This window comes from Carcharodon carcharias, chromosome 6, assembly GCF_017639515.1.
Source record: "Carcharodon carcharias isolate sCarCar2 chromosome 6, sCarCar2.pri, whole genome shotgun sequence".
Classification (NCBI taxonomy): domain Eukaryota; kingdom Metazoa; phylum Chordata; class Chondrichthyes; order Lamniformes; family Lamnidae; genus Carcharodon; species Carcharodon carcharias.
In genome coordinates, this window is record NC_054472.1 from 99,467,334 (window position 1) to 99,491,643 (window position 24,310).

A 24,310-nucleotide genomic window follows, 5' to 3' on the forward strand; every position below is an offset into this window, starting at 1 on the left:
CTGACTTCCTTCCCCACTTCCATTTCCTGGTTTATAGCTGCTTCTGGGATGTTACGTATATTCTCTATAGTGAAAATATTCTGAAGATTCTGAGTGCAAAACTGATTGCTTTGTTACATTTCTTGTCATATTACTGGTGTCAGCTTAGTATTAAAGGCAGAAGATCCAATAACTTCTGAAATTGAACAACTTACAACTTCTTCAAACCATTTTACAGTTTCTGTCACTATACCCATCATGTTAACTGCCTGTGTGAAGAATTTCTTCAACTCTCCACCCTTCCTTCTTTAGGTTTGAGTTCTCAGTGTTGGTGGAAAATTTGAGAAGCTGACCATTCACTTGTTCACTCACTCACTCTCAGCTTCTGCCCTTATTTAGTTATTCATTCTATCTCAAAACTACACTCAATGCCCATCAGTAGTCTCAATAGGAAGGCTAGCAAGTACATGTATAAATAAACCATTTACAGCACCAGCCTTGTGAGTGTCAGCTGGCTGGCAATGTTCCCTTGTTCTTGCTCCCTTCACAAAACAAAGATGTTCAGACTTTCTGCACATCCACATTCATTCCTAAAGAGATCCGCCAGAGAGTAAGGGTCAGTGCAGCTCCACTTCTGTCATTGAAACTTGTTGTGCAGGCTCCTGTCTCTAAGTGTCCCAGTTTATAAACCTTGTTTATTGTAATGTCGGATCTCACTGTGATGTGTAGTGTGAATGTGACACTTCCCCTGTGATATCACAGTTTCCCTCATCCAATACCTTGATGTAGGTATTGAGTAAACACCCCTGGGCTTCATTTAGGTCATAATGACAGAATGAGCTGGAATGTAAAAACAGGTTTCCATGTGGTCACAAGTCAGAGAACAAGACCCAAGGGCAATGAGTCTTAATGGGAATGTTTGCCTTCTCCCTGCCACCTTATTTTGGTGAAAGATGAATGCAATGCTCCAATGTCATTCTGAAACAGTGTTTGGGTTTCTTGAGTTTCTAGAGCTGAGTGCTCCAGATCATCAATGATGCCATTGATCAGGACCCACTGAGCTGGGTTGGTATTATTAAGGCGGGGGAATTGATTGGTGCCAATGGGGGTTTTATATGGAGCTGACTCCAATTCCGGCTGCACTACACATGTTGTTTAGATCAAGGCTTTAGAACAAGTACAGTAGCAGTAGTGTGTACCATCTACAAAATACACTGCTGGAATTCACCAAGGATCCTTAGACAGCAAACCTCAAGACCACTACCATCTAGAAGGCCAAGGGCAGCAGATAGATGGGAACACCACCACCTGGAAGTTCCTCTCCAAGTCACTCACTATCCTGACTTGGAAATATATCGCTGTTCCTTCACTGTTGCTGGGTCAAAATCCTGGAATCCGCTTCCTAACAGCCATGAGGGTGTACCTACACCACATGGACTGCAGCAGCTCAAGAAGGCAGCTCATCACCACGTTCTCAAGGGCAATAAATGCTGGCCCAGCCAGCAAATCCCACATCGGTGAATGATTAACAAAAAAGTTGCTGCCCAAGAGAAGGGATGAATCAGTTCTGTTAAGCTTTATTATTTACATGCAGTTAGACCCTTCAGACTTTTTTCTATTCATTATGGGATGTGGGCATCACTGTCTGGGCCAGCATTTATTGCCCATCCCTAATTGCCCTTGAGAAGGTGGTGGTGAATTGCCTTCTTGAACCGCTGCAGTCCCTGTGGTGTAGGTACACCCACAGTGCTGATAGCAGTAATACAATGGGAGATCTACTATTGATATTAAATAGTTGCATCATTTACAGGTCAGGGAGTAAGCACCAAATTCAAAGACAGATAGCAGCCAGTCGGCGAGAGACATACCTCAGAGTTGGGCTGCATAACCATCATTAACCAAGTTCCAGGACCCAGACTACCTATGATCAACAATATTGAGGATTTATTAGCTACAGCAACTTCAACTAATGGATCAATGTTGTTGCGTCTGTTATTCTGATCATGCTGCTCATTATGATGTTCACAAATTACCTTACAAGGTAACTTCAATGGCTACAGCCTTCTGTTTAATTTGCTGGTTAATGACCTTGCCATTGGTCATGCTCATTTCAAAAAGTAAACCCGTTCAGGTTTTCTTAGCCGACCACCTTCACTCCTTCATAGATCAGGCAGTTAACAAAGTCTGTGAGTTCCACTGGAACTGGTTGCGCTTATGAACCTACTGTGATGTTTGATCTCACTGTGATGCACAGTGTGAGGGAGAGGCTTGCTCTGTAATGTTATCGTTTGATTCAGCCAGCTAAGGGCCTTGGCTTGATGAAAGAGTTGGACAAGCATATTTGGGTTTTATTTAGGTCTTTGTATCTTTGGAATTCTCTTCCACAAAGACTGGTGGAGGCTGGGTAAATGAGTCAAAGGTTATTGCAGGTAGACGGAATGTGGAGTTAAGGCCATGATCAGATCAACCATGATCTTACTGAATGGCGGAGCAGGCTCGAGGGGCTGAATGGCCTACTCCTGCTCCTAATTCGTAATGTTTGTATGAACTAGAATATAAAAACCGGTTTCCATATGGATATGACCCAGTGAACATGGCAGGTAGGCAATGGTAATGGGATTGTTTCTCTTCTCCATGTCCCCTTTTGTGGTGAACAATGATTAAAATTGCTTCAATGTCCGGTGAATCAGTGCATGGGTTTTTTGGGTTTGGAGCACTGTAGGGCAGAACACTCCAGAAAATTAGTGGTACCAGATACTAGTGATCATGACCTATTGGTGCTGGCTTGGTAACAGAGGCAGATGAGCCAATCAGTATTGTTGGAGGAGCTAAACCAAAATCTTGCTGGACTATATGTGTTGTTGGAGCTGAGGGCTTACAAGTCCTTGCTGGAGAAAGGATAAGGAAGATGAACCAGTTTCATGACCTCCACTCTGTAGATACAGGTAGCTGGGGACAAATATTTACCTGACACTTTAGAGTGAGTCCAGCAAACATTGAAATTTTTTGCTCCACCTCGAGAAAATTCCAACAATGCCATGGAAGATCTAACAATGAGGTTGGTTAGAGACAACAGTTATAGACAGGGCATGAGCACCAACCTCAGAGACTGGAAATGAAAAGGTCAGTCAGGGACTCCGAGGAAGGATCTGAGAGTGGGGTTGAATAGTCAGGCGCTTGGCACCCAACTACCTATGAGCAATGGCAATAAAATACAACCATTCCACCTGGTAGAATAGTAGGTCTCCCATTGTATTACTGTTGTGCAGCAATCATACTGAAGTTGTTGTGCCCTTTTGAAAATCAATGTCTTCAACTTTCCATATCTACCAGCTGCTTACACTGGCATTGGCCACACTCCTTTCATTTATTCAGATCTTCTAGCTGGCCACATTCACTCCTAGATGGATCAGCCCATCAGAGCAACTCCACGGCTGGGGCGAGAGCGGCCCTGGGTGAAAACAGCACAGTGAGAGAGAGTGAATAAAGAGCGGGGGAGAGAGACAGAGACCCCACTATCAGCAGCAGGAGCAAGAGCAGTCCTGGGTGAAGACAGTGCGGAGAGAGAGTGAATAAAAGTGAAGAGCGGGGGACAGAGACAGAGGCCCAAGCAGCGATTCAAATCAACACTGAAAAAACAAATAGTGATGCCACAGGAGAGCAGGCAGGTGATTGGCTGGTGAGTATTTCAGCCTTTAGCTTTGTTTTAGATTTAAATTAGCAGATGAGTAACTATCATTTGTTGATTATTATTAAATTAGTAACTTAAGGATAAGGGGAAATTAAGTAAATAATTTAAGTGAAACAACAAAAAAGAGCAGAAGCGGAGCAGCTGTATAAAGAGCGAAGCGGAGTAGCTGTATAAAGAGCAGGAGTTTACCTGTGAGGGAGTGGAGCGGCTCTATAAAGAGTGGAGCGGAGTTTACCTGTGAGGGAGCTGGTTCTCACCCACTCGGCGGCGCTGGATTTCGAAAGGAGTGACATCAGGACAAGGGAGAGAGCTGATTGGTAGGTAGTGGGTAAGTTGTTTTTTTTTTCTACTTTAAAGCGACATTACAGAAGGTAAGAGTCCCAGCATTTGTTTTTTTATAAGAAAAACTAAATTGTTTTCTACTTCACTTAACTTTAAGGAAATAGTCTTTTAATTAAAAACAAACAATAAGTATGGCAAAGGAGCTCAGTCCCAGTCCCATGTGTTGAATGGCCTGCAGCATGTGGGAATTCTTAGACACTCCTTGAAGTCTGGATGACCACATGTACAGGAAGTGCTACCAGCTTGACTAGCTTGAGCAATGGGTTTCGGAGCTTGAGCATCAGCTGGAGTCACAGTGATGCATCCGTGAGGCTGAAGGATATGTGGATAACATGTTTTTAGACATGGTCACTCCGCAGCTTAATGAAGTGCAGTCAGAGAGGGAATATGTGATCACCAGTCAGAACAAAGGAGGCAGGCAGGTAGTCAGTAAAGCCCCAGAGTGCATCTCACTCAAGAACTGTTTTTCTGTGTTGGAAAACGGTGAAGGTGAAGGTTCCTCTGGAGAGTGTAGCCAGGGCCAGGTTTACGGCACTGTGGGTAGCTCAGCTGCACAAGGGGGGAGGAGTAAGAGTGCAAGAGCAATAGTGGTAGGAGACTCAATGGTGAGGGGTGCAGACAGGTGCTTCTGCAGCCATAGACGTGACTCCAGGATGGTGTGTTGCCTCCCTGTGCCAGGTTCAAGGATGTCACAGAACAACTGCAGGGCATTCTGAAGTTGGGGGGGTGAACAGTCAGAGGTCATGGTTCACATCGGTACCAATGGCATATGTAGAAAGAGGGATGAGGCCTTGCAATAAGAATTTAGGGAGCTAGGTAGCAGATTAAAAAGCAGGACCTCAAAGTTGTAATCTCTGGATTATTCCCTGTGCCACGTGCTAGTGAGTATAGAAATAGGAGGTTAGAGAGGATGAATGCGTGGCTGAAGAGATGGTACAGGAGGGAGGGCTTTAGTTTCCTGGATCACTGGGTCTGTTTCTGGTGAAGATGGGGCCTGTACAAATTGGACGGGTTGCACCTGAACCGGAATGGGACCAACATCCTTGTGGGGAGGTTTGCTAGTGCTGTTGGGGGGTGATTTAAACTAATTTGGCAGGGGGATGGGATACAGGGTGGAGGTGCAGTAGGGGGTGATGCACAGCCAAATAAAGAAGAGAAACTAAGTCAGTCCAGAAGGCAGAGCAAATATTGACCTGTTAAGGCACAAGGGAATAATGCAAGGCAGTATTGCATCTATTTTAACGCAAGGAGCCTTACAAGCAAGGCAGATGAATTGAGGGCGTTGATATTAATAATACAACAAAAAGAACTTAAGAGAACAAAATGACAAAGATGTTAAACATCACAACAACTCATAAAGACCTCATTACAGGCCAACACAAAAGTACCAGTGATAAGCCCGTGGTGTGCCTAAGGTGCCTTATGTTTACATTTTCAGTTGCTACGTCTTGGTGCTGACCCCTGGCTGGAAGTGGCATCTGAGACAACCCGCTCACTGCGCTGTCTTGTTGGCCTCGATGACCTTGGTGGCCGTCCTCTGGCCCGTGGAGCCTGTGCTGGCCCCGCCTGGGAGGGAGTGGCCAGCTCCACAGCTGGCATCTCCCCAGCTGTTACAGCCTCAACGTATGCAATGGTCATTGGCAGAGGGGCGGAGGAGCTCCCACCCTTGTCCAAAGCACCCTGAGAGGAACCCACAGAGATGACAGGCAGCTGCTGCGCCGATGTGAGGTCGCTTCAGACCTCCCTGCTCACTGTGGATGAATGAGCACCGAGCTGGGAAACTTGGTGCCCAGACCATCTCCCACATTGGTACTGACCAGCTAATGTCAATGCTGATGTGAGGGTTTGCTGGTCCGTGCGCATCCAGGGAGCCCTGATTGGTCGCCTGGAGGAGTTTCATCATGAGAGTCACCACTCTCTCCATGAAGGGCGCATGGCGCTCGGCCATGAGGCTCATTGCTTCCGCGATCATCCGTGTGGACTCCACCACACGGACACCAAGCCAAACACAGCCTCATGTATTTCCACCAAATGCTCGCAAACACTCTGCCGCATTTCCTGTGTTTGTTGCATCATGGGCAACTCCAGAGGCAGATCATCAGCAACCAACTAAGCATGTGCCTGGTACCCTGCAGCCCTCCGACTACTGACGCCATGGGCACCCTCTGACTTTGCCAGCTACTCCAGCGACTGTAAAGTGCCCTCACCGCTGTGCCCTGGAACAGTAGCCGATGTTCTAATTTCCACCGAGGTGCCAGTATCTGCGCTGGTGACTGCCTGGCAGAAATGGTGTGACACTGGTGAGTCCGAGACTTCAGGGCCCTTGGGTGTGAGAGGGGGCCCCTGCTGCTCCTCCTCCCAGCCCTGCTCCAATGATGCTGAAAGGAAGAACAAGGACATTGGATCAGTTAACGTGGAGAAAATGTCAATGTACATTCCTGTCCCCCGGATCATTATGTGCTCATCCTTCCATAAGCAATGGTCAAACCATGTTGCAAACTTCAATCACTGAACATTCAGCACTGTCATGGCTGTTGGGAGAACAATGGTGACCTCACTGCTGGGCAAATATACCTGCCCGTGGCACCCCAGCCTCACCGACACCGGTGGAACTGGGTGCATGGCGCCTCTCCAAGTGGCTGAGAATCGCCAACTAGGCTGGCCCTCCACCAGCCCTCACCTGCTCGGTGGCATTATGTGCATTCTTCTCCTGGAAAGGAGAGAAAAGCATTGATTAGTGCTACTTGTACCTGGAATCTCTTCGCGGACGGCCCACCCCAACTAGAGTGGGACATTTCAGGGCTCCAGTGCCTCCTCACCCTGCTGCCGAACACTCACACAAAGATGCTAGGCCTGTCCCCCTACCTGCTGTGTTATGTGACCACTGCCAACATGGTACTCACCCTTTCCAAGTGCAACAGGTCATTGAAGCGCTTGCGACACTGGATCCATGTGCGCTGCACCATGTCATGGGAGCTCACCACCTCCGCCACCTCCTACCAGGCACGTTTGGTCATGTGGGGGGGCCTCCTCCTCCTGTCCTGGGCGACCAACACCTCCTGCCGTGCTGCCACCTCCTTGTGGAGGGCAGCAAGGCAATCATCAGAAAAACAAGAGGCACAGTGCCCCCTGCCCTACCCTCCTGCCTGGCCTGCTCAGCAGGGAGCCCTTCCACTGGCCACGATTCACAGCTTTGAAAGGCTGCAGCAGCTTTTTAAAACAGGCCCCCATGTTGCCATTGGGCCCAGCAGTCATTGTAGACCCGCCGCCTCCTGCCCACTCCCGCTGTCCTCAGGAGCTGTGATTCACGCTGGGCAGGCCTTAATTGGCCCCCGCCCACGTAAAATGGTGGCATGGAGCCGATCGCAGGCGGTGATTGTGTCCACGCTCGCCCATGCTCACTCCCGCACGGCTAGCCCGAGAGGTAGAAAATTCTACTCCTAGTTCTAGATTCTCCCACAAGAGGAAATATCCTTTAAACATCCATCCTGTCAAGAGCCCTCAGGATCTTATATGTTTCAATCAAGTTGCATCTTACTCTTCTAAACTCCAGCGGATACAGGCCTAGCCTGTCCAATCTTTACTCATAAGACAACCCACCCTTTCCAGGTATTAGTCTAGTAAACCTTCTCTAAACTGCCTCCAACACATTTACATCCTTCCTTAAAGAAGGAGACCAATATTATACACAATACTTCACATGTTAGCTCACCAATGCCCTCTACAACTGAAGCATAATCTCCCTACTTTTGTATTCAATTCTCTTCACAATAGACATTAACATACTATTAGATTTCCTAATTACTTGCTGTACCTGCATATTAACCTTTTGCCATTTATGCTCTAGGACACCCAGATCCCTCTGTGTCTCAGAACCCTGCAATCTGTCACCATTTAGATGATATGTTTCTTTTTTTTATTCTTCCAGCCAAAATGGACAATTTCACATTTTCTCACATTATATTCCATTTGCCAGATCTTTGCCCACTCACTTAATCTACCTATATCCCTTTGTAGGCTCCTTACGTCCTCTTCACAACTTACTTTCCTACCTATTTTTGTATCATCAGCAAATTTAGAACCACGTCTTTGATCCATTTATCCAAGTTATTTACATAAATTGTAAAAGGTTGAGGCCTCAGCACTGACCCCATAGCACACCACTTGTTACATCTTGCCAACCAGAAAATGACATTTTTATGCCTGCTCTCTGTTTCCTGTTAGCAAGCCAATGTTCTATCCATGCCAATATGTTAACCCTACACCATGTGCTTTTCTTTCCTGCAATAATCTTTGTAGCACCTTATCAAATGTCAAATGCTTTAAATTGGTGAAACATGATTTCCCTCTCACAAAGCAATGTTGACTCTGCCTGATTACCTTGAGTTTTTCTAAGTGCCCTGCCACAATGGGCATGATTTTTGGGTCATTGGGTGGGCATGGTGGGCAGGCCTGGGAGCGGCCGTGATCAGCTCCTGACCTCGATTTCATGCTGGCTGGCCAATTAATTTTAAGAAATAGATCCCAGTCTTAACTCAATGCTCCAGATGTAGACTAAACCAGAGCACTTTACAACTGTGGCAAAGCTTGCAACCATCTATATTCAGCTCCTTTGAGATGAAAAATAATATTTCTTCAGTTTTTAATTGTTTTTGTAGTTTATTCGTTTCCAGCTTCTCACCAATTGGAAAATATTCTCATCTAGCATTTTAGGTCCCAAGTGGGTGACTTTGCACTTCCTCATAATGACCTCCATCTTCCGAAGATTAGCCCACTCAGTCTATCAATGTTCCTTTAGAACTATCCTCTCCCATAAACACTTACTGTACCACTTGTCTTGGTGCCATCAGCAAACTTAGATATATGGCTCTTTATTTCTTCATCTCAGCCCTTGAGAAACAGAGTAAAAAGCTGAGGCCCAGTGCAGATTCCTGGGAACACCACTCTTTACACCCTGTCTATCAGGGGATAGTCTCTTTATTCCAATATAAAAACAAAAAAACTGCGGATGCTGGAAATCCAAAACAAAAACAGAATTACCTGGAAAAACTTAGCAGGTCTGGCAGCATCGGCGGAGAAGAAAAGAGTTGACGTTTCGAGTCCTCATGACCCTTCGACAGAACTTGAGTGAGTCCAAGAAAGGGGTGAAATATAAGCTGGTTTAAGGTGTTGGGGGGGGTTTGGGTTGGGGGAGAGAGAGAGAAGTGGAGGGGGTTGGTGTGGTTATAGGTTGTGGTGTGCTTGTTTGTCCCTACAATCACACCAACCCCCTCCACTTCTCTCTCTCTCCCCCAACCCAAACCACCCCCCCCCACACCTTAAACCAGCTTGTATTTCACCCCTTTCTTGGACTCACTCAAGTTCTGCCGAAGGGTCATGAGGACTCGAAACATCAACTCTTTTCTTCTCCGCCGATGCTGCCAGACCTGTTGAGTTTTTCCAGGTAATTCTGTTTTTGTTTTGTTCTTTAGTCCAATACCCTGACTCCTATCTCCCAAACAATTGGTTTGATAACAGCTGTTTTTGTACTGTAGTAGGGACGCAAACCTGATTGGAGGGTGTAGCCAGTCCTTCAGCAAGAAAACATTCAACTTAAAGGCTGAGTTGGGACAATTTTCCAAAATTGGCTCAACTCTCACTGGCTGCATTCCGAGGGACTTTGAAAGCCTGATATGCACACACTGAGTGACTTTTTCAGTATATTAGTCAAGAGATAGCTACCAAATCCATCAAGCCACACAATGGGTATACATTAACAAAATGTAAAACTGTAAATAATACCTACAGATTTGGAGCTATTACATCCGAATGTGCCCCCATATTCCTTGCAAACGTTAATCCCAGGGAACATTTAATGAGAGCAAAACCTGCCAAATATTATAACCAGGATCTCACCCTTTGGAACCACCTTCATGTGGTAATAGGCTATTCATGAACCAGAGAACTTTTTGATTCAAGCAAGACTGACCTGATATAACCAGAATCTTCAACGATATCACCTTCACGTGTTAATGAACTATTAATGAAATTGTTAAAATTTGAAAGAAGGCACAATTTGTGGAGGAGTTTTGTGGCAATCTTTGTCATGTATGATTTTTTGGTTTTTTAAGAAACATGTGTTTCAGTAGTAAGAGCAGTAGTCGTGGCAAAGGCAGTAGTGGTGCTAAGGGCAGTCATGCTAAGGGCTATGGTAGTGGTAAGGGCAATTGTAGTGCTAAGGGTAGTGGTGTTGGTAAGGGCACTAATGTGGTAAGGGCAATGATGTTGGTAGGTAGCAGTTGAAGCGAACAGGAGAAAAAGCAGCAGCCAACAACAGTGGCAGCACTGCACAGCATCAAGCTCTCAGAAAATAAGTTTAGTAAGTAAATTGGATGGGTTAAAACAGGACAACTAAACTAAAGAAACAGCATGGACTGAAGCAGCAACTTTTCAGAAGCAGCAATCTATGGCTTAACAGTGTGGATGCAGCTTAGAACTTATGGAAATGGTGTTTGTGACTATGATATTCCAGATGGCAGGGAAATGGATTGAGGTGCTGTTTCCAAATTATGGAAGGAAGAGGCCAGGGACCCTCATTAAGAAGGCATGGCTGGCATGGCTGAGCAAGTCAGTAGAAATTTTCTCCAGTGCAAGTGATTTAATGCTGCATTTGGGAAAGGTGATTAGCATTCATAATTGAAAACTGGCAGGATAGCATGAAGGAAAGGACCTCTAGGAAATGTGAGACCAGGTGGGTGACCCATGCATGGGGCATGAACAGATACCAATGTCAAGTTTGTGGAGCCAAGTTTCTGCACACCCAAACTCCATGGTCAGTCAGAGGTGAATAGTGCATTAAGGTAGCTGAATGGTCACTTGCCTCTAGCTTTCCAGTGCTGTGCTGCTGCACATTTGTAGTGTCTTAGAGTAATACTGCTTATGTCTGTGTTTGCAGCAGAAGTGGGGTCATAATACCAAGCTCATGATAAATGCAGGAGCTGGTAGTACCAGCGCATGGTTGAAGGAGCAGTTCTTTCACATAAATCATATCTCACAAGCAGGCTCAGCAGGAGTGGGTGAGACAGATGAGGGGATCGTGCTCCACTGGACACTTCAGAGGATTCACTGTCATCTGAGAAGACAGCGTCATTTCATCCCAGTGCACTCTCCACCAGTGCAGATACCCTCATGTCAATGGGAATTTTCACAATGGTAGAATGGGTGGCACCAGCTATCGAGCACTGAACAGATACATGGGTGGAGGTAATGAAGGCAGCGACAGCTGCAGCCACTTCCCATTCAAGAATTGAGGAAAGGCATAATGATACACAGCTTCATGTTGATGGTGAGTCTCAGGTGTCATCAGGAAAGCAACAGGTGTGGACTAGCAGCGTGAAATGTGGGAACATATGTCAGAGTTTCCAGAGGCAGTTCACTCCCATGTGCAAACAATGGAGGAGTCCAGCCATGGCAAGAATGGTGCCATGTCTCTAGCATGTGAGCACATGGCCTCTTTCATTGAGAAAATGGTGACCCTCACAAAGAGAAGCATGGAACATAGCACTCAATGGGTGCAGAACCACTGCAGGCAACCAGAAGAGAGCATGTGGATCCTGAAAGAGATGAAGATGGCAGACTGAGACAATGTGGACTCCTCTCAATCACTATGAAGGCAGATCCTCAGCCCCTTTGATGTTGGCACCAATGCTGCACGTTGCCCAATGATTGAGCTGACCCCCCGCACAGATGCAAGTGGCCTCAGACGTGCCAGACCCCAGTAGAAATCACGCACACTGTCCCGAAGGCTGTGTTGCCTACCTGGTGCCAAGGTTAAGGCCATCTCTTCTGGGCTGGAGAAGGACTTGGAGTGGGAGGGGAAGGATCCAGTTGTCATGGTAACAACGACATAGGTAGGACTAGGAAAAAGGTTCTGCTGAGGGATTACATGTAGCTCGCTCCTAAATTAAAAAGCAGAACGACAAACGTAATAATCTCTGAATTACCACCTGAGCCACATGCAAATTAGTGTATGGTAAATAAGAATATAGAGGTAAATGTGTGGCTCAAAGAATGGTGTGGGAGAAATGGGTTCCGATTCATTGGGCACTGGCACCAGTAATGGGGAAGTACGGAGCTGTTCCATTGGGACAGAGTTCATTTGAACCATGCTGGGACCAGTGTCCTGGAGAATCATATAACTAGGGTTGTAGATAGGACTTTAAACTAGTTAGTGGTGGGGAGGGTTCAATTAAAGGGAAGTTTAAAAAAATCAAAAAAGAAACAAGAGAGCAGAAGTGTAGGGTAGTGAAGAGGTGAATGATAATCAAAGTGTGACAGGAAGGGGCAGAAAATATAAGCAGAAGAGTGCAGCAGAAATTAGCACCAGAATGGGTAATAATGGTAAAAAGTCAAAGCTTAATGCTGTTTACCTAAATGCCTGCAGCATTTGTAACAAGATAGATGAGTTGACTGCACAAATAATAATAAATGAACATGACTTGATAGCTATTACAGACACATGGTTACAGGGCGACCAAGACTGGGAACTCAATATTTAAGAATATTTGACATTCCGGAAAAATAGGCAAAAGTAGGAGGTAGGGTAGCTTTGTTAATAAATGAAAGTATCAGTGCAGTGATGAGCAGTGATATAGCTGTAATAGATTATGATGTGGAATCAGTTTGGGTGGAAATAAGGAATAGCAAGAGAAAGAAGTCACAGTTGGGAGTCGTCTATAGGCCCCCAACGTGTTGCCTCACTGTAGAACAAAGTATAAATCGGGAAATAATGGAGGCGTGTAAGAGGGGCGTTACAATTGTCATTGGTGATTTTAATCTGCATATTGACTGGACAAAGATTGGTATGGATAACATGGAAGATGAATTTATAGAGTGCATCAGGGATTGTTTCTTAGAGTAATACATTACAGAATCTACCCAGGAACATGTTATTTTAGATCTAGTAATGTGTAATGAAGTGGGATTAGTAAGAGATATTATAGTTAAGGATCCTCTAGGGGGTAGTGATCACAGCATGAATTGAGGTTCAAATTCAGTTTGAGGGTGAGCAACTCGGGTCTCAAACCAGTGTCCTCAACTTAAATAAGGGCAAATACAGAGATATGAAGAAAGAATTGTCTAAAGCAGGCTGGGAAAATAGACTAAGGGGAAGGTCAGTGGATGAGCAGTGGCAGATATTTAAGCAGATATTTCATAATGCTCAGCAAAAATTTATCCCAGTCAAAAAATTGACTCGATGAGAAGGATGAACCACCCGTGGTTAACAATGGTGTTCACGGAGAATATCCAATCAAAAACTAAGGCATACAAAGTGGCAAAAAGTAATGGTAAGCCAGGTAATTGGGATTTTTTTAGAATCCAGCAGCAGATATCTAAAAAGCTAATAAAGAGGGAGAAAATGGATTATGAAAGTAAATGGGCAAGAAATATAAAAACAAACAACAATAGCTTCTGTGGGTATATTAGAAGAAAGGCAGTGACTAAAGTGAGCATGGGACCCTTGGAGGATGCAACTGGAGAATTGATAACAGGGAAATGGCAGATAATTTAAACCAATATTTTGCATCAATCATTACAGTGGAAGACACTATAAAAATCCCAAAAATATCAGATAAGCAAGGAGCTAATGGGGGGAAGGATCTTGTCTCTATCATGAGGGACAAGGTATTTGACAAAATAATGGGACTAAAAGTAAACAAGTCACCAGGCCTAGATGCGGGGGTTTTGAAGGAGTGGCTGCAGAGAAACTGGAGGCATTGTTCGAAATACTCCAGAACTCACTGGATTCTGGAAGGGTCCCAGCTGATTGGAAAATCAAGAAGGGAGGGAGAGAAAAATCAGGAAACTATAAGCCAGCCAGCTAATATTTGTCATTGGAAAAATGCTAGAGTTCATTATTAAGGAAGAATTAGCAGGTCATTTAGAAAAGTTTAACGCAATCAGAGTCAACATGGTTTTGTGAAAGGGAAATTATGTTTGACAAATTTGTTAGAGTTCTTTGAGGATATAACAAGCAGAATTGATAAAGAAGAACCGGTAGATGTAGTGTATTTGGGTTTCCAGAAGCAATCAATAAGGTGCCACATAAAAGTTATTGCACAAGATAGGAGCTTATGGTATTGGGAATAATGTATTAGCATGGATTGAGGATTGGTTAACACACAGAAGACAGAGAATTAGGATTAATGGGTCTTTTCAGGTTGGAAAGACGTAACTAGTGGAGTACCACAAGGATCAGTCCTAGGGTCTCAATTATTTACTATCTATATTAATTGGAGGAGGGAGCAGAGTGTAATGTATCCAAATTAGCTGATGTTACAAAAACAGGTGGGAGGGCATGTAAGGGGATATAGATAGGTTGAGTGAATGGGCAAAAACTTTGCAGATGGAGTTTAATGTAGGAAAGTGTGAGGTCGTGCACTTTGAAAGGAAGAATCAAAAGGCAGACAATTATTTAAATGGAGAGAGACTCCAAAAAAGTGCAGCACAGAGGGATCTGGGTATTCTTGTGCATGAAACACAAAATGCTAGCATACAGATGCAGCAAGTAATTAAGAAAGCAAATAGAATTTTGGCTTATATTGCTAGGGAGTTGGAGTTTAAAAATAGGGAAGTCTTGCTACAACTGTACAGGGTGTTGGTGAGGCCACACCTGGAGTACTATGTACAGTTTTGGTCCCCGTACTCAAGAAAGGATATACTGGCATTGGAGGCAGTTCAAAAGAGATTCACTAGGCTGATTCCTGCAATGAAGGGGTTGACTTATCAAGAACGGCTGAATAGGTTGGGCCTTTATTCATTAGAGTTTAGAAGAATGAGGGGTGATCTCATTGAAACATATAAGATTCAGAGAGGGCTTGACTAGATGTTGAGAAGATGTTTCCATCAACAGGGGTATCTCAAACTAGGGGACATAGTTACAGAATAAGGGGACACTCATTTAACACTAAGATGGGAAGGAATTTCTTCTCTCAGAGGGGAGTGAATGTCTGGAATTCTCTCCCACAGAGTTGTGGAGGCTAGATCACTGAAAGTATTTAAAGAAGAGGTAGGTAGACTTTTAAAATATCAAGGAGTTGAGGGCTATGAGGAGCTGAGGAGTTGAGGCCTGGGGCAGATCAGGCATAATCTAATTGAATGACAGGGCAGGCATAAGGGGCCAAATGGCCTACTCCTGCTCCTATTTTTTATGTTCTTCTTGACATGAATACAGTCAATGAACCTCTGCAGCTGGGCAATCCAGCCATGGCTCTCTCTGATCACTGGTAAATCAGGTATATCGGCCACCCTGTCAGTTTCTGTGGTATCTGTCACCTCCTTGCAGCAATGAGCCGCTCACTGTGAGATATCAGATATATCTGCAAACGATCCTGGAGCAACCCACTGTTGACAATATTGAGTGCCACTATCACCTTTACTGCAGAAGACAATGATTGTCTGTGACTCCCCAATGGCCTCAACCCCTGATGATTCACCATTCTTTGCAGTTTGCCACCACCTGCCTGGAGAGGTATAGGCCCAGAACTTCTAATCTACAAATGGTCTACCCTGGACATACCACCCCACCACCGCGCCCCCCCCCCCGAGATGTTCTACAGGACCCCCCTGAAGTCCCATAGAATACGTGGGAAATGCCCAGCAAGCTTGGACTTCCGATGGACAATTCCCATGCATCTGGAACCCTCCGAGAAAGTCTCCAACTCTGAGTTCAAAGAGTTCTGACTCAATTAACTGGATAGTTACCCAGGAAACGTTAGATGGGAAAAACCCAGTTCTAATTTCTGGGTAACTAAACATAATCATTCACATTGACCCTCCTCACTCCCCTCAATACCCCTAACTCACCCAACTCCCTGACCACCCTTTGATCCTCCAAACCCCCTCCATCCGACCCAACTACCCTTTGACTGTGTCCAAACTCCCACCCCAAACCTCTGACAGCCTTCCAACCCTACTACTCCCTCCCCAACCCTCCAAGCCCTCCCGACCCAATATGACTAACCCACGATCCTCCAACCCCTCGACCCTCCAATTTCCTAGTGACCCTCTGACTCACCCCAAACCAACCTGACCCAACCACACCACAGTACCCACCCTGCCACCCTACCCAGCTAGCACCCTACCACCATGCCACCCTAACCACCAAGCTACTTACCACCCTGCCTTTTTGGCACCCTGCCAACTCTATCCACTCTGCCACCTACAACCCTTTCCCCTATCCATCCTGCCACCCTACCCACTTAACTCACTCACATTCATTCACTAACACAGTGGGCAGAATTTTCCCCGATTTGCACTAAGTGCGGTAGCAGCAGGTAAATCGATACTTTACCCGTCGGCTGCAATGGCGGCTTCTCACGTCGTATCGTCCCAAACTCCTCACATTAATTATGTATTCCCGAGAAACGCACCATTTCCATGGCAGGCAGGCAATGCTGTCACCTCACCACTTTATCACGTCAGGAGTCATATTTAAAGTGCAGCTACACGGACACCTCTCAGCGCTTCCAAACCAGGACTGCTGCACAGAAGACATGGCCCTGAAAGGCAAAAAGACTGCAGACCCCAGGTTCAATGATGCATCCCTTGAGCGCCTTTTGGACATCGTGGAGACCCCCCGTGATGTCCTCTATCGCCGCTCTGGCCACAGGATGGGCAGCAGCAACACCAATCCAACTTGGGAGGCCATGGCAGCAGTGGTCAGTGCCAAAACCTTGCAAAAGAGGACAGCCACCCAGTGCAGCTGCAGGATAAATGATCTCCTCCGTTCAGCCAGGGTAAGTCACTCTTCCCATCACTCTCAACTCACACACTCACAAACCCATCATGCATTCACAGGGACCTCACTCACTGCCAGTTCAAGGGACATCACCATTCACTCTCTCACACACACCTTCATTGTCCTCATCCCATCCATGAGACTACTCACCACCCACACCTGCCAGGTATACTTATCATCAGGTCTGCTTACACTGTCTCCATCTCTATTCATGCAGGACAAGCTGGCACACAACAAGGGGGCAAGGTCACAGACCAGTGAAGGAATGCCTGAAATCAAGGTCCTCACAGACTTTGAATACAGAGTCATCCAGCTGGCCGGAGAGGATCTAGACCATTCCTGTGCTGACAGTGAGGTCGGCAGTGCTTCCACCAAGTGAGGATCCAGCAGTGCAACATCCATCAGACAACCATGCCATGAGTGATGTGTCCTCTTTCACAGGCCACTGCCATGCACTAATTATCTCTCCTTGCTTTCGCAGGCACATCTACCAAACAGCCGACAGAGTCCATGACCCAGGTCCTCCAATCAAGCCCCGAAGAAACCTCTGAAGAGGAATCTGAAGGCACCCTCTTTAAAGTCCCGTCACAGTACTCACCCACACCCTCCACTAGGGCAGAGACACACCCCTTGGTGCGACCTAGCTTTAGTGTAGCCTCAGGATCACAATCTGGTGAGCACATCACACTTTCTGATCCACAGCAGGTGGTGAAAGGGACTTCCCAGGTTTCCGGTACTCAGAGGACTGCTGAAGGCCAGAAATCTGCTGAGTCCGAGTCAGGTGACTAGCCTACGGACTGGGTCATGTCAGTTTCATGAGCTGCAAAGGCAAGCTCGGGAACAACAGGAAGGGATGTCTGCTGCATTCCTCAGATTGCAATGCATGATGGAGGAGTCCATTCGCCTTCAGGCTGAGCTCATAGCATTGGTATTGCAACGCACTGAGGTCAACACTGGTAGGATGGTGGCCGCCATAGAGACCTTGGTCCAGGATATAGTTCCTGCACTGCTGCACCTGCTAAACTCCATCGCCAATGACATAGTTGGCCTCCAACAGTGTGTACATGAGAGGGGTGCAGGTCAACCCATTGTCACTTCTGCTACCCCTTCTCCTCAAGGAGTCAGCCACAAGCCATTGGGCACATAGGGAGGAGGATCAGCAGGTGTATGCCCCGGGTCATCCATCCAGTTGACTCCAGGAGTGCCGGCCTTTCCGAATCCCCTCTTCTTGTGACCTCAGCAGCTCTCACTCCACAGGCCGAGGAGGGTGCCACTGCCACGCAGCAAGACCCCAAAAGCAAGGTGGGGCCCTCCAGGTCTCAACCCTCCAGAGAATGCCCACCAAGGTCATTACAGACAGTTAGCAGGCTGCCTCCAACTCAACTTAGGATGTCGGGGAGCACCAAGATGTAGCAACAGCGTTAAGAAGGTTAAGAAAATGTAGTTGCGCAACCTGGGAATGCGTGTTAATTGCTTCAACATAATGTTCACTATTGTACCTAAACTCCCAAGAATGTCTACCTGCCTATGGCTCCTTGTTCTGATGAACAGTGTTCATGTCACTAAGATTTGAGACCTTTCTGTATAAGGTAAAGGCAGATGTCTCAATCCAGGGTCTCTTCCCTGTGCTTTGTGCAGCCTTCATACCAAAGTGATGGTCCGACCTCACACTCACTGGACACATTAGTGATGCCTGCACCTTGACGGTGCTTGTCATTGCTGCCAGAATGTCATGGGCAGGTGTCACAGAGTTCCATCATTCGCTCTGTGTGCTCTCAGCACTTTTAAGGTGGGGCTTCAGCATGTTTGACCACTGATGCTGTGCTCCTGAAGGGGTCAGGTGCTGAAGGCGGAAAAGGGATCAGGTGCTTTTAAAGCTTCATGCTATGTCTCCATGATATGGCCCTGGTCACAGAGTGCAAGCGAGCTGCTATCAGCCAGACAGGAGTCAGACATTCACAGAGGCTGTGTGAAGATCTATGGAGTGTCTTCACTACATGTCGTCATCACCTTCCTGCAATCAAGCGACTATTAGGGCCTCCACTACATCCATTGATAGGAGCATTATCATAGAAGGTATTTGTGCTGCGGTAAGCCAGGCTGGAGTCAAACATTCATAGATGCAATGTAAGGATCCATGGTGTCTCCTCACTGTATGTCATCATCCACAAATCTAGCAGCTATGAGAGCAACCCGAGTGTGACTGCCTCATCTGGCCAGTGCAAGAGCATAATCGCTGTCATCGTCGCCTTTGAAGACCTGCTCACCCTCATCACCATCAACTTCCTCCTCATTGCAGACCTCCAGCTCCTACATCTCCTCAGCCAGCTCCTCTCCCTGTTGCAGCACTAGGTTGTAAAGGGTACAGCAGACAACAATGATGCGTGACCCCCTCTGTGGACTATATTGCAGGGCTCCACCAGACCGGTCCAGGCACCAGAACCTCATCTTCAGTATCCCGAAGGTTTTCTCCACCAAGTTGCAAGTTGCAGCATGAGCCTCATTATTCCTTTGCTCAGCTGCAATCTGAGGCTGCCACACAGAGCCACGTCCAATGCAGGTAGCCCTTATTCCTGAGGAGCCAACCCTGCAGCCTCTGTGGATCCTGGAAGATGTCAGGGATCTGTGACCGACTGAGAATGTAGGAATTGTGCATGGTCCCTGGAAACCATGCACAGACCTGCAGGATGCGTTTGTGGCGGTCGCACACCAGCTTCACATTCAGCAAATGGAAATCCTTGCAGTTGACATAGTTGACCCCTTGTTGTGATGGAGATCTTAACTCCATGTGAGTGCAGTCAATGGCACCCTTGCATCCTGGCTCCCTTGTTTCCAGGCGAAATGCACATAGCTACGTGCCCTCGCAAAGATGGCATCCTTAACCTCATGGATGTATTTGTGGGTGGAGGCTTGTGGTATCCCACAGAGGTCACCTGTGGAGCCCTGAAAGGAGCCACTGGCGTAAAAATTAAGAGCCGTGGTCACTTTCATGGCCATTGGCAGTGGTTGCCCTCCACGTTCCTGTGGCACCAAATCCTGCAGTAGCTGGCAGCTGTAACCGACCTGTTCCCTGGAGATGTGCAGCCTTCGGCGACACTGGTTGTGGGTCAATTGCAGCAATGAAAGACGGATTCTATAGACTCTGGGTCTAGCTAGGCACCAACCAGTGATGGCTCACTGTGGCTCTTCAGCGGTGTGTGTGGGAGTCCCAACTGCCCCTTCTTCCTGAGGGTGTTGCTCCTCCCTCTGCACAGCTAGGCACCTCCGCCCCTCTCTTCTCCATCATCTCTACTCTCTGTAAGCCATGAGGCATACAGCTAGTTCATCAGGCTCCATGGTCCTGAAGTATTCATCCTGCAGGATGAAAGAGAGAGATATGTGGGTTACCTTGGGTACACTAAGAACCTCTCTTGCTTAAGTCCAAAGACCCCTTAACGTATCCCAAGAGTGCTGTCCACCACATGGATGGTATAAGAAACATATCTTTTTTATTTTAGTTGGACTGGGGATTAAAATTTCAATGGCTGCATGTTGAAAGACATTTCCACTTGAACAGGATGAGAGATATATGCAATATTGCAATCCTGGAACAGAGTATGCCATGAAAGACAGGACAGTGCTGGAAAGGAGTCCTGTACCAAGGGAGCTGCCTGTTTTAATTGTTTGAACAATGTTTTAATTGGCTCCTGACCAGATAACCAGGTTTTGTGTGAGAGCCATGCAGCAGAATAGCTCCTAGCCTGATAGGAACAAGACCTAAAACCACTTTCTCCAGTGTGTGGACAATTCCAGGAATTCCACAATAATAGCTAACTGGTTTTTCCTCCTCATATCTCTATAACCTGCCCTCTCTCTCTCTCTCTGAAAGCCCCTGTCAAGGGGTTTCAAAGGGGAAAATCACTGTTAGAGACATTGAAAGGTAAGTGCTCAACCAATGAACTAAAGACTAAAAGTGCTGGAAGACCACCTCGTGTCATCAACAAGAACTGGAAGGAATTTGGAAGACATTAATCAGAATCAACCTCCAATACTTTGGGATTAGTGCTATTGAACTGTTTTATCCCACCCTTAATATTCCATGTTTTTGTGCGGCTTATGTGTCTTGTATGTGTGTATATAGGGATTTAAGAAGGGGTAGAGTTTAGGTTATAGAGTTAGAAATTGGCAGTTCATATTTCTTTCTTTTGTCACTGGTTAATGAAAGTTTGGTAATAAATGGTTATTTACTTACTAAGTTTACAAACCTGGTGCTCCTATTCTGTGAACCTAAATTAAGCAGTTAGTGGAATTGGGGCAATCTGATAGTTTGATCAAATTTTTTCACATTTGTCATGGCTCGGGGAACAGTGGGGCTTGATAATACAGTGCACTATCCCTAGTAACTCATGACAATGGCCAGAGTTTAGTGCACTGCATGACTGCCCGATACCCCAATCACTTCCGCCCCACTCCACCTGACCGATTGGTGACAAACTTGCCACTGGACTGCATGCTGTACTCTCAGCTCAAGCACAGGCATTCTCCTAACCTGGACTGCAAGGCTGCACTATTAGCTTCAACCATGAGAGAGACTGGTCAAAACCTGAATGTGACATTGCAAGGGGCTGTGAGCACCTTCACCAGTGACTGCTCCACGGCCAGCTTCAGCAAGGAGATTGTACAACATGTCCAGTCGTCCAACTGTTCTGCAGTCCACTAATGCACTCATTAGTTTGCAGTCTGTGCCCAAGGGGTGAAAAGCTCTGGAGCACTTGGTAGCACTTTCATTCCTCTGTGCTTCTTGAGTGGGCAGGTAAGCTAGAGGCCCGGCTCCACACACATCAATGTGGCTGCATCTGAACTGTCTCAGCTGCAGAGGAATAGTCACTTTATACAAGGTTTCCCTAATGGCCACCTCCCTCCCCTGCACCCTGCATGTGGTTGTGCACTACCTTCAACCACAGGTCAGCCCGTCCCCCCCCACCAACGCACCTCAACCTTGAAGTCCAACAGGCGACCCAGGCAAGCGCTGCGCAACATAACTGTGCATTCACCTCTGAGTTCCCCTCAAAGTGCAGCCTGCCAAGTGTACACCTTATATATACTGTTGTGAAACATGTCAGCATGATGGGTGGATGATCCAGCGTTGGGGGATGATTCCAGTGGGCTGGCCTTCTAATGATAATGTTTTACAATGAGATTCCCGATGTCCGATGGCAGGAAATGCAACCACCGTCGATGGGCTGAGCAGTTGATCGCAAATTGGTTTCACAACGCCATAAAACCGATTTCTCAGCTTCTCATCATATTGTCCACTCTTACCGCCGAGTACGTCCGACACCAGCGGGCATGGAAAATTCCACCCAGCGAAAAGCTTTTATTTAGATGTCCCAAAGTTTTTCGCTCTGTTAGTGAATGAAGATTTAGCAAAATACAGCAGCAAATGCTGTAATGGATAGCTTGGCTTCTGCCAACAATCTTGCCCTATGAAGAAGGACTCCCAGAATAGGTACAGTTATTGCCACTCCTCAAAAGTTTCAGCTCATAGTCTTCAGAGGCGTTGGTGCTAAGATACTGGTGGCCAATTATGCCGATTGTAGTGCCAACTGAGGGACTCTTCACATGATGTTTGGATTTTCCAGATGGCAGACAGGCCCCCCAGTGTGTCTGTACCTAAAAGCATGGCATCCTCCCTGGAGCAGGCTGGGAGGTGTTTGGGTGGCCTGTTATGCATCCTGCAAAGCAGCCAAACATGGATCAACTGGGCTGCAAATGCTATAGCTGTGCCACACATCTTTACAATGATGGTCAGGCAGCTGTGACCACACTCATTTAGTTGATTGTTCAATTCTTCAGAGGCCACCTCCCTTTTGAGTCACCCTTGCCATCCCCGACCTACCTCAGTGGCACCTACATCTTCCAGTGTTCTTTAGACAATGCTGTCTAAATACTGTGGTAGTGCTGTTTTACAGATCTCTCAGGGAGTCCAAGATGCTGGGCAACATGCATTTTTACATGTACGTTGTAGTCTGGAGCTAAGGATCATGATGGTAGGGTTTTCAACTTTATTTCCATCGCATGGCTGACCAGGAATCTTACCTGCTGTTACCTCCCACCATTGGCATGTGTTAGGAGGACTTGCAGGTTGATAATCAATCTGGCTATGCTTTAAATGCACCTTCCTTGGCCGTCAAGTCCTGGAGTGGGACTTGAACCTGGATCTTCTGGCTCAGAGGCAGAGATGCTACCCACTACTTCATAAGACCACCCCAGGCCCAAGTTTCTCATCCTCAAGCTGAATATAAAATTCTATGATGTTATGATCACTCTTCCCTAGATGGTCTTTTACTATGAGATGATTAATTAATCTTGTCTCATTATACACTACGAGGTATAAAATAGTCTGTTCCTTGGTTGGTTCTAGGACATATTGTTCTAACAAGCTGTCCTGAATGCACACTATAAGCTTGCCCTCACAGCTAGCTTTGCAAATTGACTTGTCCAATCTATAGGAAGATTAAAATCACCCATGACTATTGAAGTACCTTTCTTACAAGCCTCTATTAATTCTTGAGTTATTCTCTGTCCAACAGTCTAGCTACTGTTAGGAAGCCTATAAAATACTCACACTTGTGACTTCTTTCCCTTGCTGTTTCTTATCTCTACCCAAACTGATTATGTTGATCTTCCAAGCCAAGATTATCTCTCATTACTTCACTGATCTCATCCTCCATTAACAGAGCTGCCCCACCTCTTTTTCCTTTCTTCCCATTCTTTCAAAAAGTTAAAAACTGTTGGATATTCAATTCCTGGTCTTGTTCACCTTGCAACCACATATCTCTAATGGCTATCATATCATACCCATTATTTTTTATTTGTCCATCAATTCATCTGTCTTGTTATGAATGTTGTATGAGTTCAGGTAAAGAGCCTTCAATTCTGACTTTTTACCAATTTCCTTACTCTTGACCCTATTTGCTGCAGCACTATGATGTTTGTAAGCTCTGTCCCTTGTTGTCACACTCTGGTTATCATCCCCCAAATCACTAAACAGCATTATTGCCTTTCCCTTTCTCTTTAACTTTCTAAATCTGAACACTGCCCACCGCCCACACTCCCACACCATTATTTAGTTTATGTCTTCCATCAGTTCCATAATTTCTCCATAATCAGTTGGCGGGATTCACGTATTTCTAGACTCAATTCAAACACCACAATTTTATTGATGTATTCAAATATAGTTTTTAGCTTAATGTTAACAATGCTAAGTAAATAGGATTCAACATACTTAAGTGTGGGTCTTAACAAAATTCGTATAGTACACAGAGAAATGTACAAATATACCTATGACAATATATTGTATATTGTTCACCAGTACACAGCTGAATGTTGCATAAGTCTAACAAGAACTTTACAACTGCAAGCCAATTGTCACTGGAAATTTCTGTTAATCAAATCAAATCAACAAAGCACTTTAATTCTGCTGTGCTTTTCAATCCCTTTTGATTTGCATCCCAGAATGCTGAAAGTGATTAGGAATT